The sequence below is a fragment of the Nomascus leucogenys genome, chromosome 3 (assembly GCF_006542625.1).
Source record: "Nomascus leucogenys isolate Asia chromosome 3, Asia_NLE_v1, whole genome shotgun sequence".
Lineage (NCBI taxonomy): Eukaryota > Metazoa > Chordata > Mammalia > Primates > Hylobatidae > Nomascus > Nomascus leucogenys.
This window is the reverse complement of record NC_044383.1, coordinates 42,369,975-42,382,307: the sequence shown is the minus strand read 5'-3', so window position 1 is coordinate 42,382,307 and position 12,333 is coordinate 42,369,975. Positions and strand designations below refer to the sequence as shown.

At 41.8% G+C, this 12,333-nt stretch overlaps 1 protein-coding gene across 5 annotated transcripts in view; it reads left to right on the top strand.

The window, feature by feature from the left end:
• The window catches only part of PCGF5 (polycomb group ring finger 5), a 124,419-nt gene that overhangs the window by 54,302 nt on the left and 57,784 nt on the right, over nucleotides 1-12,333 (top strand). Inside the window, exon 1 of one of the 5 annotated variants that reach the window (XM_030809274.1) lies at nucleotides 10,742-11,004. The exons of the other annotated variants lie outside the window; for them this stretch is intronic. The gene's annotated coding sequence lies outside the window, so the exon portion shown is untranslated. Of the gene's footprint in view, nucleotides 1-10,741; nucleotides 11,005-12,333 lie in introns of those variants that run through there. 5 annotated transcript variants of the gene reach the window in all.

Sequence of the window (12,333 nt, the reverse complement as noted above, 5' to 3'; positions counted from 1 at the left end):
AAGATGTGTACCCCACCTGCTTGAGTCCCAGAAATCATGATAATGAGGAATGCTGGCCTCACACTCATGCTTATTTTGCATTTCTCTTGAAATCCTGACCTTTCAGGGAGCTGGTTTCAGTTGCTGGTTGCTGGGACCATGGGAAATAGTGACATCTTCAGTGTTGGATGTGTCTCTACTGGTTTTCTGTTAGTCAAACCAAACTTTATTGGTACCAAGGGAAGTTAGGCAGTTTAAGCTCTCCTAATCAAAAAGAAAATTCTCATTTTTCTTGCTCTACAGGAGTATGAGCTTTCTGCCATTGGTAGGTTTCAGTGGCTTTTGGTCAAATACTTTTTTTCCCTTTAGAAGTAATTTATAGGCAGATTGTTGTTGGCACTCTGGCCATGTGTAGTTTGTTACTGTTACATTCAATTCATTTATTCAGAATTCCAAATATACATAGTATTTTGTGTTGCTTAGTAACTTTGTTTAATGTATTTACATTTTATCATTAATCCTTTTTTATGACATAATTTCATTTACTCATCTGTCATCTGACTAATATTTTCCCTTATTCTATTAATTATGTTAATTGATGGAATCTTCCTTGTAGAAGAAGAGAACTTTACAAGTGAGGGACTTCCTCTTTAGACATCTGTCAGAAGTCAGAGGATGGGGCTGGGCACAGTGGCACACACCTGTAATCCCAGAACTTTTGGGAGGCTAAGGCAGGAGGATCATTTGAGACCAGGAGTTTGAGACCAGCCTGGACAGCATAGTGAGGCTTTGTCTTTACAAAAAAATTAGATTAAAAAGAAAAAGGAATTGGAGGATATCTGCTGATAGGAGTAGAGTCTCCCAGTTTAGTAGCTATCAATGGGCATTGGGGAATGAATGAATGAATGTGGAACCAATATGCACATGTCAACTCAATGAGATTGACATGTTGGAAATTGAGTTTCCCAAATGGGTGTTTTTGTTTGTTGTTTATTTGTTCCTTTTAATCTCTACCATTTGTGTCTTTTGCCACTTCTGGCATTTAGATAGATAGCAGATCATAGCATTAGACATCTATAAAGGTTGGGCAATTTCTGACATATAAATGATTTGCAACTTCATATGCCCCACTGCTCTCCCTTAATGCTTCCTGCTTCCTACAGGGCTGGGCCCCCACCTGTCTGCTGGGAGATTTGGATGCCCTTCCCCTTATGGCAAACAGTCCACCTGCTGCTTGAGATCCTTTTTCTGCCAGAGAGTGCTACAGCTCTTGTGCTTCCTGGTCACAGCACACACTTGTGTTCATTGAACGGTGTGGATTTAGTATGAATTTTATTCCCCGTCTCTCAATTATGTATATGTTATAGAAGGATGTTTAATGTAGCCACACTGTGAAAACATTACTTTTAAATGCTAACCTGCAAATCTAGTAAGATACACAAGTTGGTGCCTTTTAAGTCATCTTTGTTAGAGGATGCCACCTGAAGATCTCTAATGTCAAACTGGATAATTGGCTTAGCTTGGTAAGAGATCATTGGCCCACAGAGGTTCAGTGGTTGCTATAGAAGCACAGGGCCAGCAGAACCTGTGGTCTGTGGAGGCCACTAGCACAGTATTCCAGGGCTTTGTCATGGCTGGGTGCCAACACCTGGTGGAAAGCAGAAAGGCTGTTTCAGTGCCTCTGGTGCTAGACACCTGGTACCAATTAGACCACACCTGCTTTCTGTTGTTTGGTCTCTCCCTTTCTCTGTCCTGTGAGCTACATTTAAAAATAATCACTGAAAATCAGAAATGTTTCCAGTTCTAACCCAAATCTCTGTAACGTCTCAAAAATGTGTATGTATTCTGGAGATAGTAGTAAGTAGGAGAGCAAGTTTCACCTATTCTCTCATTTAAATGTAGAAGAATATCTCATTTTTTCTGACACGAAGAATTATCAGACAGGTGAGCTGCTTCACACAAAAACCCAGAAGGACTATAGTAGCATACTTTACAGTGCCTAAAGCAGTATTTACCATGCATTAGGTACCAGGAGGCATTTGTTAAATAAGTGGTCCAAAGCAAAAAGGAATGGTAATGGAGTGCATTTTATTTTTATTTCCCATATTATCAGCTTTTTGCAAGCATTATTTTGATTACAGCAAACTTAAATTCCTCATTAGGTTTCCCATACTATGTTTGAACATCGCTCAAATGTCAGTCCCTGGCTGTTTATGCACATGTATATAATACTGACTTGGCTATATCTAGACACAGAAATGCATACTTTGTTGATGCAATTAGCTGGGGAGATTAGTTGTTAAGTTAAAGAATATTCTGGAAAGTTAGGTGGTGCCTTTAATGTCTGAAAGTCTTGAAATGATTTCTTAGAGTGTTTCTCCATGACAGTGTGCTGCGTTACTCTTACTGTATTGCTATAGAGGTTATTGTAAATTCAGCCAGCATTTGTTGAACTCCTGCCAGGTTCCCAGACCTTTGCAGGGGCCATACTTGTCCCTGCCTTCAGGTCATTTACTTTCGGAGCTGATCTGCATAAATGTGAAATGTCAGTACTGACACAAAACCAACTTAGGTATCAGGTTCATGGGTCTCCAGCAGTTCTTCTATCTTCATAGGAAGAGAGATTCCTATGAGGTAGAAAGGTTGGAAGAATGAACAGTTTAGGAAGATGTAGAATTTCAACTGAATGGTGAAGAAGAGGAAGAGGAGGAGGAGGGAGAGCATTCCAGTTAGTAGGGCTCAGTGTAAGCAGAAGCTAGAGGTTGGCATTCACACTGTGTTCAAGGGATAGTGAGAAGCCTGGTCTAGTTGTTGAAGTAGAGGTTTTGTCTTGGAAAGAGTGGAGACAAGGTTATAGAGCTTATCTGGAACCAGGCCCCAGAGGTGTTGCAGTGCTGCACAGCAAAGTGGTCTGGAAGGTGGTTGAGCAGCACTAGAATGGTTCAGGAGCTGCACCACAAGTTTCCACTCCTGCCTCCATTGTCAGGAGTGGTGTGATACTGGTTGTTGCACAAACTCTGTGTGCCATGGTTTCCTCATTTATAAGATGAAGACAATGATTTTATTTATCTTACAGGATTGCTGTAAATAATAAATGAAACAATAATGATATAAAATGCTTAGCAAAGTACTGTGTACTTGGAAGAGCTCATTCCATTGTTAGTTATTAGGCAAGGGAGAGACATAAAGCTCATACTCAGAAATAGGTTAATTGAAGCTTGAGAAAGCTTTGTAGAGTTGCTTTTTGCCTTCATGCAGTTGAAAATGGGGTGTTAGAGGTGTCACCGTAATTTCCACACTGTTCAAGAAGGCACAGGAAGATACATGAAGTGATGTGTTTCGTGAGGCCATTCTGTTTTCACTACATCCACATTTCACAGATTTGATGAACATGCTTAAAAGCCATTGAGAAATAATTAGATCAGAGTAATTTGGAGTGTCCCTTAATAGTCACAGAGAACTCTTATTCTGGCCAGTTAGAGGAAATGAATTATTTGACCAGAAGTAGCTGGAAGTTTGGTTTGCTTTTTTTTCTTGATTAATATTTTATATTGTATACTCAGAGGTTACTGTACTGACAGGAATGAGATAGAGAATTGAATCTGAATAAATCAAAGTGGAAAATAACTATGAATATCCCTAGAAGAATTGTAGAGCCTAACTTCTACAACGCATGCCTGCTAATTCTGTTTGTTGTGTTCACACTTTGGGTAGGTAAGAAAATGGAAGGCAGCTCTCTATAAAAACAAGAGCTCTGCTTTAATACCCTTCCTTAAAGTTTTTCTTTAATCTTAAGATTTTTTCTTAGCTGGAAGTAAGTTTAATTCATCTATTGGGACGTTTGGATTTTTATTAAGCTTGATGTCTTCTCTCTTTCTAAAGATCTGAATAAGTTGTGCTTCAGACTCATCTTCATGGTAGAAACTATGAAAAATTGTACAGCATGTGTGTTATACTATATGAAGAAATAGCACCTTCAAAGGATAATATTACACTCACATTTTAATCACAATAAGTCATACTTCCTGAGTGCTGCTCGTCTGTATCTTAATTCTGAATATTATAGATGTTTCCATATCTGGTATAGAGAGTGTTCTTATATGCAATTTAAGTGTTTTCAAGGGTCAAAGCTTGTAAACGCTAATAGTTTCTTGTTTAGCACTCCAAATATAATGCCATGCATTTACTGGCATGAATAGTTATTAATTAGTATTAATGCTATTTGTGTTTTAGAAAATGTAAGAGAGATGAATCAAAAGTATGACTAATATTTGAAGGAACACATCTATTTCTTAGTCTGTGCAGTCCTTAAAATATACTCTACATATATGTGGATATATATGTATGTATTTGTATATACGTATGCATAAGTAATCTCTATTTGGCTACAAGTAGCACAAATTAGTTCTATGTCAGATATTATAAGTACATTTCCGTACTTTGTTCATTAACTTCGTTATTTTATTTTATTTAAAAAAAATTTTTTTTAAGATGAAGTTTTGCTCTTGTTGCCCAGGCTAGAGTGCAATGGCGCAATCTTGGCTCACCACAACCTCCACCTCCCAGGTTCAAGCGATTCTCCTGTCTCAGCCTCCCGAGTAGCTGGGATTATAGGCATGTGCCACCACACCCAGCTTTTTTTTTTTTTTTTTTTTTTTTTTTGTATTTTTAGTAGAGATGGGGTTTCTCCATATTGGTCAGGCTGGTCTCAAACTCCCAACCTCAGAGAGGTCCCCACCTCGGCCTCCCAAAGTGCTGGGATTACAGGCGTGAGCCACCACGCCCAGCCACTTCATTATTTTAATGTGCCACATTAAGTGTTACGTACTACATGTTAAACATTAAACAGATTTATTCTAAATGCCTGCTATGGGTTGAATTGAGTCTCTCAAAAAGAACTGGTGAAGTCTTAGCCTCTGCTACCTGTGGATATGACCTTATTTGGAAAGGTCATATTCTTTGAAGGTATAATCAATTCGGGCTCTTAATTCAATAAGACTCATGTTCTTTTAAGAAGAGGAAAAGGCCAGGCATGGTGGCTCATGCCTGTAATCCCAGCACTTTGGGAGGCCAGGATGGGTGGATTGCTTGAGCCCAGAAGTTCGAGACCAGCCTGGGAAAATGGTGAAATCCTGTCACTACAAAAAATACAAAAGTTATCTGAGCATGGTTGTATGTACCCATGGTCCCAGCTACTCTGGAGGTTGAGGTAGGAGGATCACTTGAGCCTGGGAGGTTGAGGCTGCAATGAGGCATGATTGCACCACTGCATTCTGGCCTGGGAGACAGACTTTGTCTTAAATAATATGTGTTAAAAAAAAAAAAGGAGAGACAGACAAGGAGAATGTCATGTGAAGATAGATGCACAGAGAGAAGACGGCCATGGGACTACTGGAGCAGCAACACAATTGCATGTCGTAGGGGAGGGGAAATTTCCTCCAGGGAGGTTGCTACCAGAAGAAGGGACTATACTGGGTTAGAGAATTTAAGGGAACTGATCAAGTTCAAAATCATGGCTATGAGAAATAGGAGAGAATTTGTCCAGGCATATACAGGAGTAATTATAAGAACAAAGCAAAACAAAACGCAGCATTAAGGACCCAGTTGACTGGGATAGCATATTTTTAGTAGTACTGATTTGCAGACAAGCACACTGGTAGAGGAGCAGGACAAACAGATGAACGGCCAAAAGGCTAAAGAACTGCAGATAAAATATGATAACCAGAACAGGGAGAAAGTTAATGATGATTGCATTGGGTCTGAGGAAGACAAGGAAGGAAATGGATCCAGAGAAAGGTTGATTAAACTAAATTGAAAGGAGGGAGCAGAGAATCCCCAAATGGGGATATAAGCCAGAATACAGTTATTTTAAAATCAATTTATGCTTATAAGTTCAGGTTCTAATTACAGAAAGTCTTTCCTTTTCTAGTAGAAATGAGTGTTCTACTTAAAATTTCAGACTTCACTGGTAAAAAGGATTAAAGAATCAATAGTTATGGAAATATTGTAAAGGAAATGGTGATCTATGAGTTTATAATCATGAAGTTCTAATTAACTTCCTCATCAGTACTTGTAATAAGCATCACCCTCCTAACATTTTTGGGAAGTGAAATATCATTGTAAGTTGTTCAAATCAGGAACAACAGTTCTTGACAAAATTTGCTTTTTAAAAGCATAAATGAATACATGTAATTACTTCTCTTCCTTGGATTTTTCTGCAGTTTTCTTAATTTAATAAATTAAAATGGTGATATTGAAATGATCTGGTATCAAAGCCTCATCTTTTACAATTCAGTAACATAGTTAGTGAACAGACCTCGGCCTTGGTGACTTGTGTGAAACTCCCTGTTCACAGATTCTTCTTAATATGCATATAATAGTCATCCAAAAAGCTAGAAAGGGAGAATACCTGTCAGCAGCTTAAATTCCCTTGTTTAACGTCATAGAAATAAAAACATACCTTCTCCTCCTTAGGAAGCTGTCAGGTCTGATCTAGTTCCCATAGCTGCAATATTCTTATTTTCAAATGTGCCCTTTTTTGCTGAGTTTGCTGTCTTTGAAAAAAGATGGGATGGGGAAATCTCACCACCCAGCCCTTCACGGCCTCTTCTCAGACCACAATCCAAGCTGCTGATACTGGCCATGGTGAGGCTGGAGTTGACAGCTAACACACTTTTTTTCTGGCCTTCTCATTTATCATTCATATGCCATTACCATTCATTTGTAACTGGCAGAGAAGGCATGTAGGACTAATTTCCCGTCCACCCATAGTGCTGCTGCTTTCAACTAGAGTTTTTGTCACTTGATCATGTTCCATTTAATACTTTATTAATAAATTTTGATATATTGCTCCATAATTGTTTCTTGTGGATAAGTCTGTACTCCCTGGTGTGATTTTAATTAATAATCCAAGAAGGCAGGGATTATGCCTTAACACATCCTTTGTAAAGATCCCTTCAAGAAGAAACCCAAGAAAGAATACATAGGATCAGTTCTTAGAATGTGTGCTGCAAATTATTCAGTTTTTCAGTAAATATTTGTTTGAACACTTGATTTTTGCTGTCCACTCTGCTGGGGATATGCATAGCCAGGCAGTGGATCCACTGGGCTTACACTCTAGTGGGAGATCCAGGTGAGTAAATCAGATAATCTAAGAGTGTGATATTTTATTTGAGAGGATAAATGTGAGTTGTTAATGTATGAATATGGTCTGTGTGTATACAGGAGGCTCTTTAGCAGCTTTGAGGTGCCTGAGAAGGTGACCTTTGAAATCAGCTGATACCTGAAAGGATATATAAGGGTTGGTCAGACTTAGCAGAGGTGGGGAAGGGTGAGGGGATAAAGACAGGGTGGTCATTTGGAAGAAGACCTATCTATCTAGCTAGAGAGTAAAGAGGTACATCATGGCTGGAGCACAGAGTTCAAGTGGGGGTGGGGAGGCTGTAGAAGTAACAGGGATCTGAAATGGCCTTATTAAGTGTTTGGGCATTATTCTAGAAATGAGGTTTTTTAAAGCCAGAGAGCAGCATGACCCTCATTTATATAGTTAGAAAGAGTCTTCTGGCTGTGCTGTGGAAGATGCTTTGGCAGAAAAGAGCTGTAGGAAGACTACTTAAGAGTTCATTGAGTGATAGAAAGTAGAGATGATAGTGATCTGAACAGGGTGCTAAACGGAGGGATTTAAGAGACATTTAGCACGGGAAGTCCTTGAAAATTATTGGATTGTGGGAGAGGGGTGCAGTAAGAGAAAAACATGGTCAAGGGTGATTGGAAGTTGTCTTCAATTCCCTGTTCCCCCTACCATTCCTCCATCATTGATTTTAGGCAACCATAGATTTGGAGTTATAATATTCATGGTCATAAAATAAATATATGTGGGCCTTATAGGACATTTATGTTCAATTGTAATATTTTCTGTAATCTCTATAGGAAGACCTTTATATTACAGAGAGTAGTTTATATGTTAAAGGCACTCTATGTTAAAATATTAAACAGCATTCTTAGGTACATAATTTATAATAATGAAAATTTCACTTTTTTTTTTTTTTTTTTTTTTGAGACAGAGTCTCTCGCTGTGTCGCCCAGGATGGAGTGCAGTGGCACGATCTCGGCTCACTGCAAGTTCCACCTCCTGAGTTCATGCCATTCTCCTGCCTCAGCCTCCTGAGTAGCTGGGACTACAGGTGCCTGCCACCACGCCCTGCTAATTTTTTGTATTTTTAGTAGAAAAGGAGTTTCACCGTGTTAGCCAGGATGGTCTCAATCTCCTGACCTCGTGACCACCCGCCTCAGCCTCCCAAAGTGCTGGGAATACAGGCATGAGCCACCGCGCCCAGCTGAAATATTCACCTTATTTAATATGTCAGGGAGATGTAAATATATAACCATATTTTTCAATCACTTTATGCCATTAAAAGTCAGTTAATTAATGATGTATTTATTAGACAGGAAAGGAATGTGAACTTTTGGTATAGAACTACCTACCCACCCATTGCCCAGCCATAAATGAAATAAAAATCTAGACATAAAATACAAAGTAATGAAAACATTTGTTAGATATACAGATAGCTCCAAGTAGTTCCAGGAGTTATTAAGAGCCATTTGTGGTTCTCTGGAAGAGTCGGGGCCAATACTCAAATGCAACAGTTATCACTTTGGGATTATGCTTCTTTGATAGGGAATCACCAGTGGCCACTTCACTCTTAAGTGCCATCTAGACAGTTATTTTCCTCCCTCTTCTCATCCATTCTTCCCTTTCTTTCTTCCTTTTTTAACAACAATAAAAAAAGTTAATCTGTGTGTGTGGTTTTTATTAGACATAGCCTCGCTCTTGTCCCCTAGACTAGAGGGCAATGGCGCGATCTCAGCTCACTGCAACCTCCACCTCCCAGGTTCAAGTGATTCTCCTGCCTCAGCTTCCTTAGTAGCTGGGATTACAGGCACCTGCCACCAAGCCCCGCTAATTTTGGTATTTTTAGTAGAGACGGGGTTTCACCATGTTGGCCAGGCTGGTCTTGAACTCCTGACCTCAGTTGATCTGCCCTCCTTGGCCTCCCAAAGTGCTGGGATTACAGGCGTGAGCCACCGTGCCAGGCCTATTATTATTTTTTTAACCAGACAAATGTTTGAGTTTTTAAACTTGTTTTTATTTTGTGTATGTGTGCATTTTTTTAAATTGGGGTGGGAGAGATGGAATGGTTGCTGAAGAAGGCAGAGGCGAAACCACAGAACACTTTACTGCAAACTATTGCTGCCTCTCCAGACACAAAGCACAGATTGCCTTACAAAGGTTGTAGTTCTCCCTCATCCCAAGTCCATTCTGGCAACCCCACCTCCACATTCATCCTCAGGTACTGCTCTATCACATGTTTGTGACCCCTTCCTTCATTGCTAACATATGTCATCCTAAAACCCGCCTTTAAGCTCGTTTCCTTCAGGAATACTGATTAACCGCACTTGTGATTGGTCACCAATCACATTGAAGCCCCCTGGACTCCACTGTTATTCTTTAAAACATATTTAAAATAGTTTCAGACACAAAATAGGAAAATACCAAGTCTTTTTTATATATTGTGGTATATATACAGTAATATCCTCCAATGCATATTTTAAACACACTAGAAATAGTGTGATTTTTCACATACTGTTCTGTTTAGTCTCTGAAATGAAAGATATGAAGGGTAAAGAGTAATCCTACTGCCATGAAGTCATTTGACCTCACTTGTTTTCTCTTATTCATTGTGATTGCTGCGACTTATGAAGTTGATCCCAGCTTGGACATTGGCATGTATGATTTTGCAAAATGTTTCTTTAAAGGACTATAAGAATGTGGTCATTTAAAGCTGTTTCAGAAAATGTATTGCTCCTACTGTGATATTAGAAATGGCAATTTTTAAACTTATGTCAAAGTTTGATTATAAAATGGATAGTTTAAAAAGCTGCCTTGGTCTACTGCTTGATGCATTTTAAATTGGAAATGGATCTTTGAACACTTGTATGGTTGCTGGACTAGCGGTTGTTAAGTTTGTTGGTTTTCCACTTAGAGTCATCTATCACTTTAGTAAGAAGTTAACGCCTATCAGTTGGAGAAAAAGCAAATACTTTGCATTGACAGTCTCCCCTACCTTCTATTATTGTCATTTTCTTAAGCCATCACTGCTCTGGCTTCTAAAATACACGTTTTTGAATGAAGGTTTCTACAGTGAATGGTCTCTTGTAGATCTCAAAGTCCACTAGAAAGAGTACTGGGTTTTTGTTTGTTTTGAACCTTGCAAACAGTAATGCTTCTTTACCACTCACCCTCCCCCCACCCTCAACCTCCACAACGTTCCCGTTTGCTTATAATTGTCAACGACCATGATCTCTGGACCCACGCTACAGTAACAAGTTTGTTAGTGATTTTCAAATAAGGTGCAAATCAAGGGATGGCTTTGTCCCCACTTCGGCGCAGGTGGGACAGACTTGGGGAAGACGCAGCTAAGGAGACAAATTCTCAGGGTGCGTCAGCCTCATCACTGACCGTTGCTTTTAAACCCTCCAGGAAAAATATGCCAGTCATTGTTATGTTGTAAACAACCGAAGGGGTGGATGGTGATGATAAGAAGAACCGAGACAATATTTGGGCAGAGCTACGTGTAGCACAGGGAGCCAGGGCGGCAGCTGCACCTGCGAGCAGCGCAGGCAGCAGGCGCGGCCTCCGGGCGTGGTGGTGGGCGTGGCCGGGCGGCGGGGGCGTGGCCGGGCGGCGAGGGCGTGGCCGGGCGGCGGGGCGGGCGGTGCTGCCGGTTGGAAGTGGGTGGAGTTGCCCTTGGAGGCGGCACCGGACCTGGGCCCCGAGGCCCGCCGCGCCCTGTCGGGCCTAAGCCGAGTGACCCCACAGAGCCGGCGCGCTCTCGCCTGCAGGGGGAGAGCGGACGGGGCGCGGGGACCGGCCAGGCCGCGGCGGGTGCTGTTTCTGTTTCACTTTCCTTCACTCTGAGGCCGGCGCGCTGGCGGGCGAGGAGCTGCGGCGGTGGCGGCCGCTGGGTAGGTACCGGGCGGGCTGGGGAGCTGCAGGGACGCCAGACTCCTCACCCAAGTTTGCGCCTCAGGCGGGAGCGACACCTCCAGACACCTGCCCTGGCCGGCCCAGCCTGGAGCCGGGAGGGCCCTTCGGGTGCAGGGGGCTACCGGCCGGGGCGGGGGCTTCGGAGCTGTGCCTACCTCGGCGAGGAGAGCGGCCGGCTGCGGATGCCGGCCCCGGGAAAGGCTGCTCGCTCTCCCCGGCCTGAGCAGCGCGCCCGCGGGGCCTGGGCCCGCGCACCTGCCGAGCGGGCGCAGCAGTGCTGGGACCGCACTGGGCTGTACCGCTGGGTCCTGCCGGAGAACGCAGAAAAGTTCCCCCTTGCCACCGCCCCGTCATTGCAAGTTCTTGCTTCCCTTAACTGTCTTGGTCACAGGGCTCTGTGCCTTAATCTTAGCACCACCCCAGGTCGGGATCGTGCATTTCCTCTTCCAAAGGACTTTCTCTTACTTTGGAGCTTCATGGCAAACCTGTGGGAAAGGCAAGGCAGTTAATCCCAACTTATAGAGGAGGAAGCTGAGACCCAGGCACAGATATGAAACGCTTTGCTGAAGGTCATACAGGGCTAAGGGCCAGAACCCTGATTCCCTGTCTTTTAATTATGCTTGCTTTCTGTTACACCCACGAATACGATTTCCCAAGAGGATAGGATGATTACACGCAGAGCCTATTCCCTGCACATTCGCAGTGGGTATGTGTTGATGGAATGCCTTTTACCTTTCCGGTTGCTTTATATTTACCAATGAGTTAACAGCTAAGATGGGGGAAAGTTCCTGTTTATAGAATGCACTTAGGAAAATCAACACCTTTCACGTTGTGTTTTCTGAGAGGATACATATTTTACAGTTAAAAAAAAAACCTGAGACAGGAAAGTAGCATTACCCAGGTTATATATCTACTAAATGTGACCAGTTTCTATTGAAGAGTTTTTGATCTAATAAAGAAGGTAAAGAATGAATGTAACTATAAATCAAAATAAAAGGCAAATGTAACAGGAAAGAAGTAAGCATTAAAAACTAGGGAAAGATTGCACTGAGGATAGCATTGGAGAAGGGCTTGAAGGATAGGTGGCATGCAGACAGAGGTGAGAAAGGGCGTGTTGGATAGAGTGCATAGAACCTGCAGAGGCGACGGTGGGAAAGGAGTGATCCCTTCAGGTTGAAGAAAGTTGTTGAAGGGTATATTAAGGTTAACCTGTAGAAGGTTTTATGTGACAGAATGAGAAACATTTTTCTGTTTGTAAAGAGAAGACACTGACATTCGTTGATAAGAAGACCCAAGTGTCACAAAAT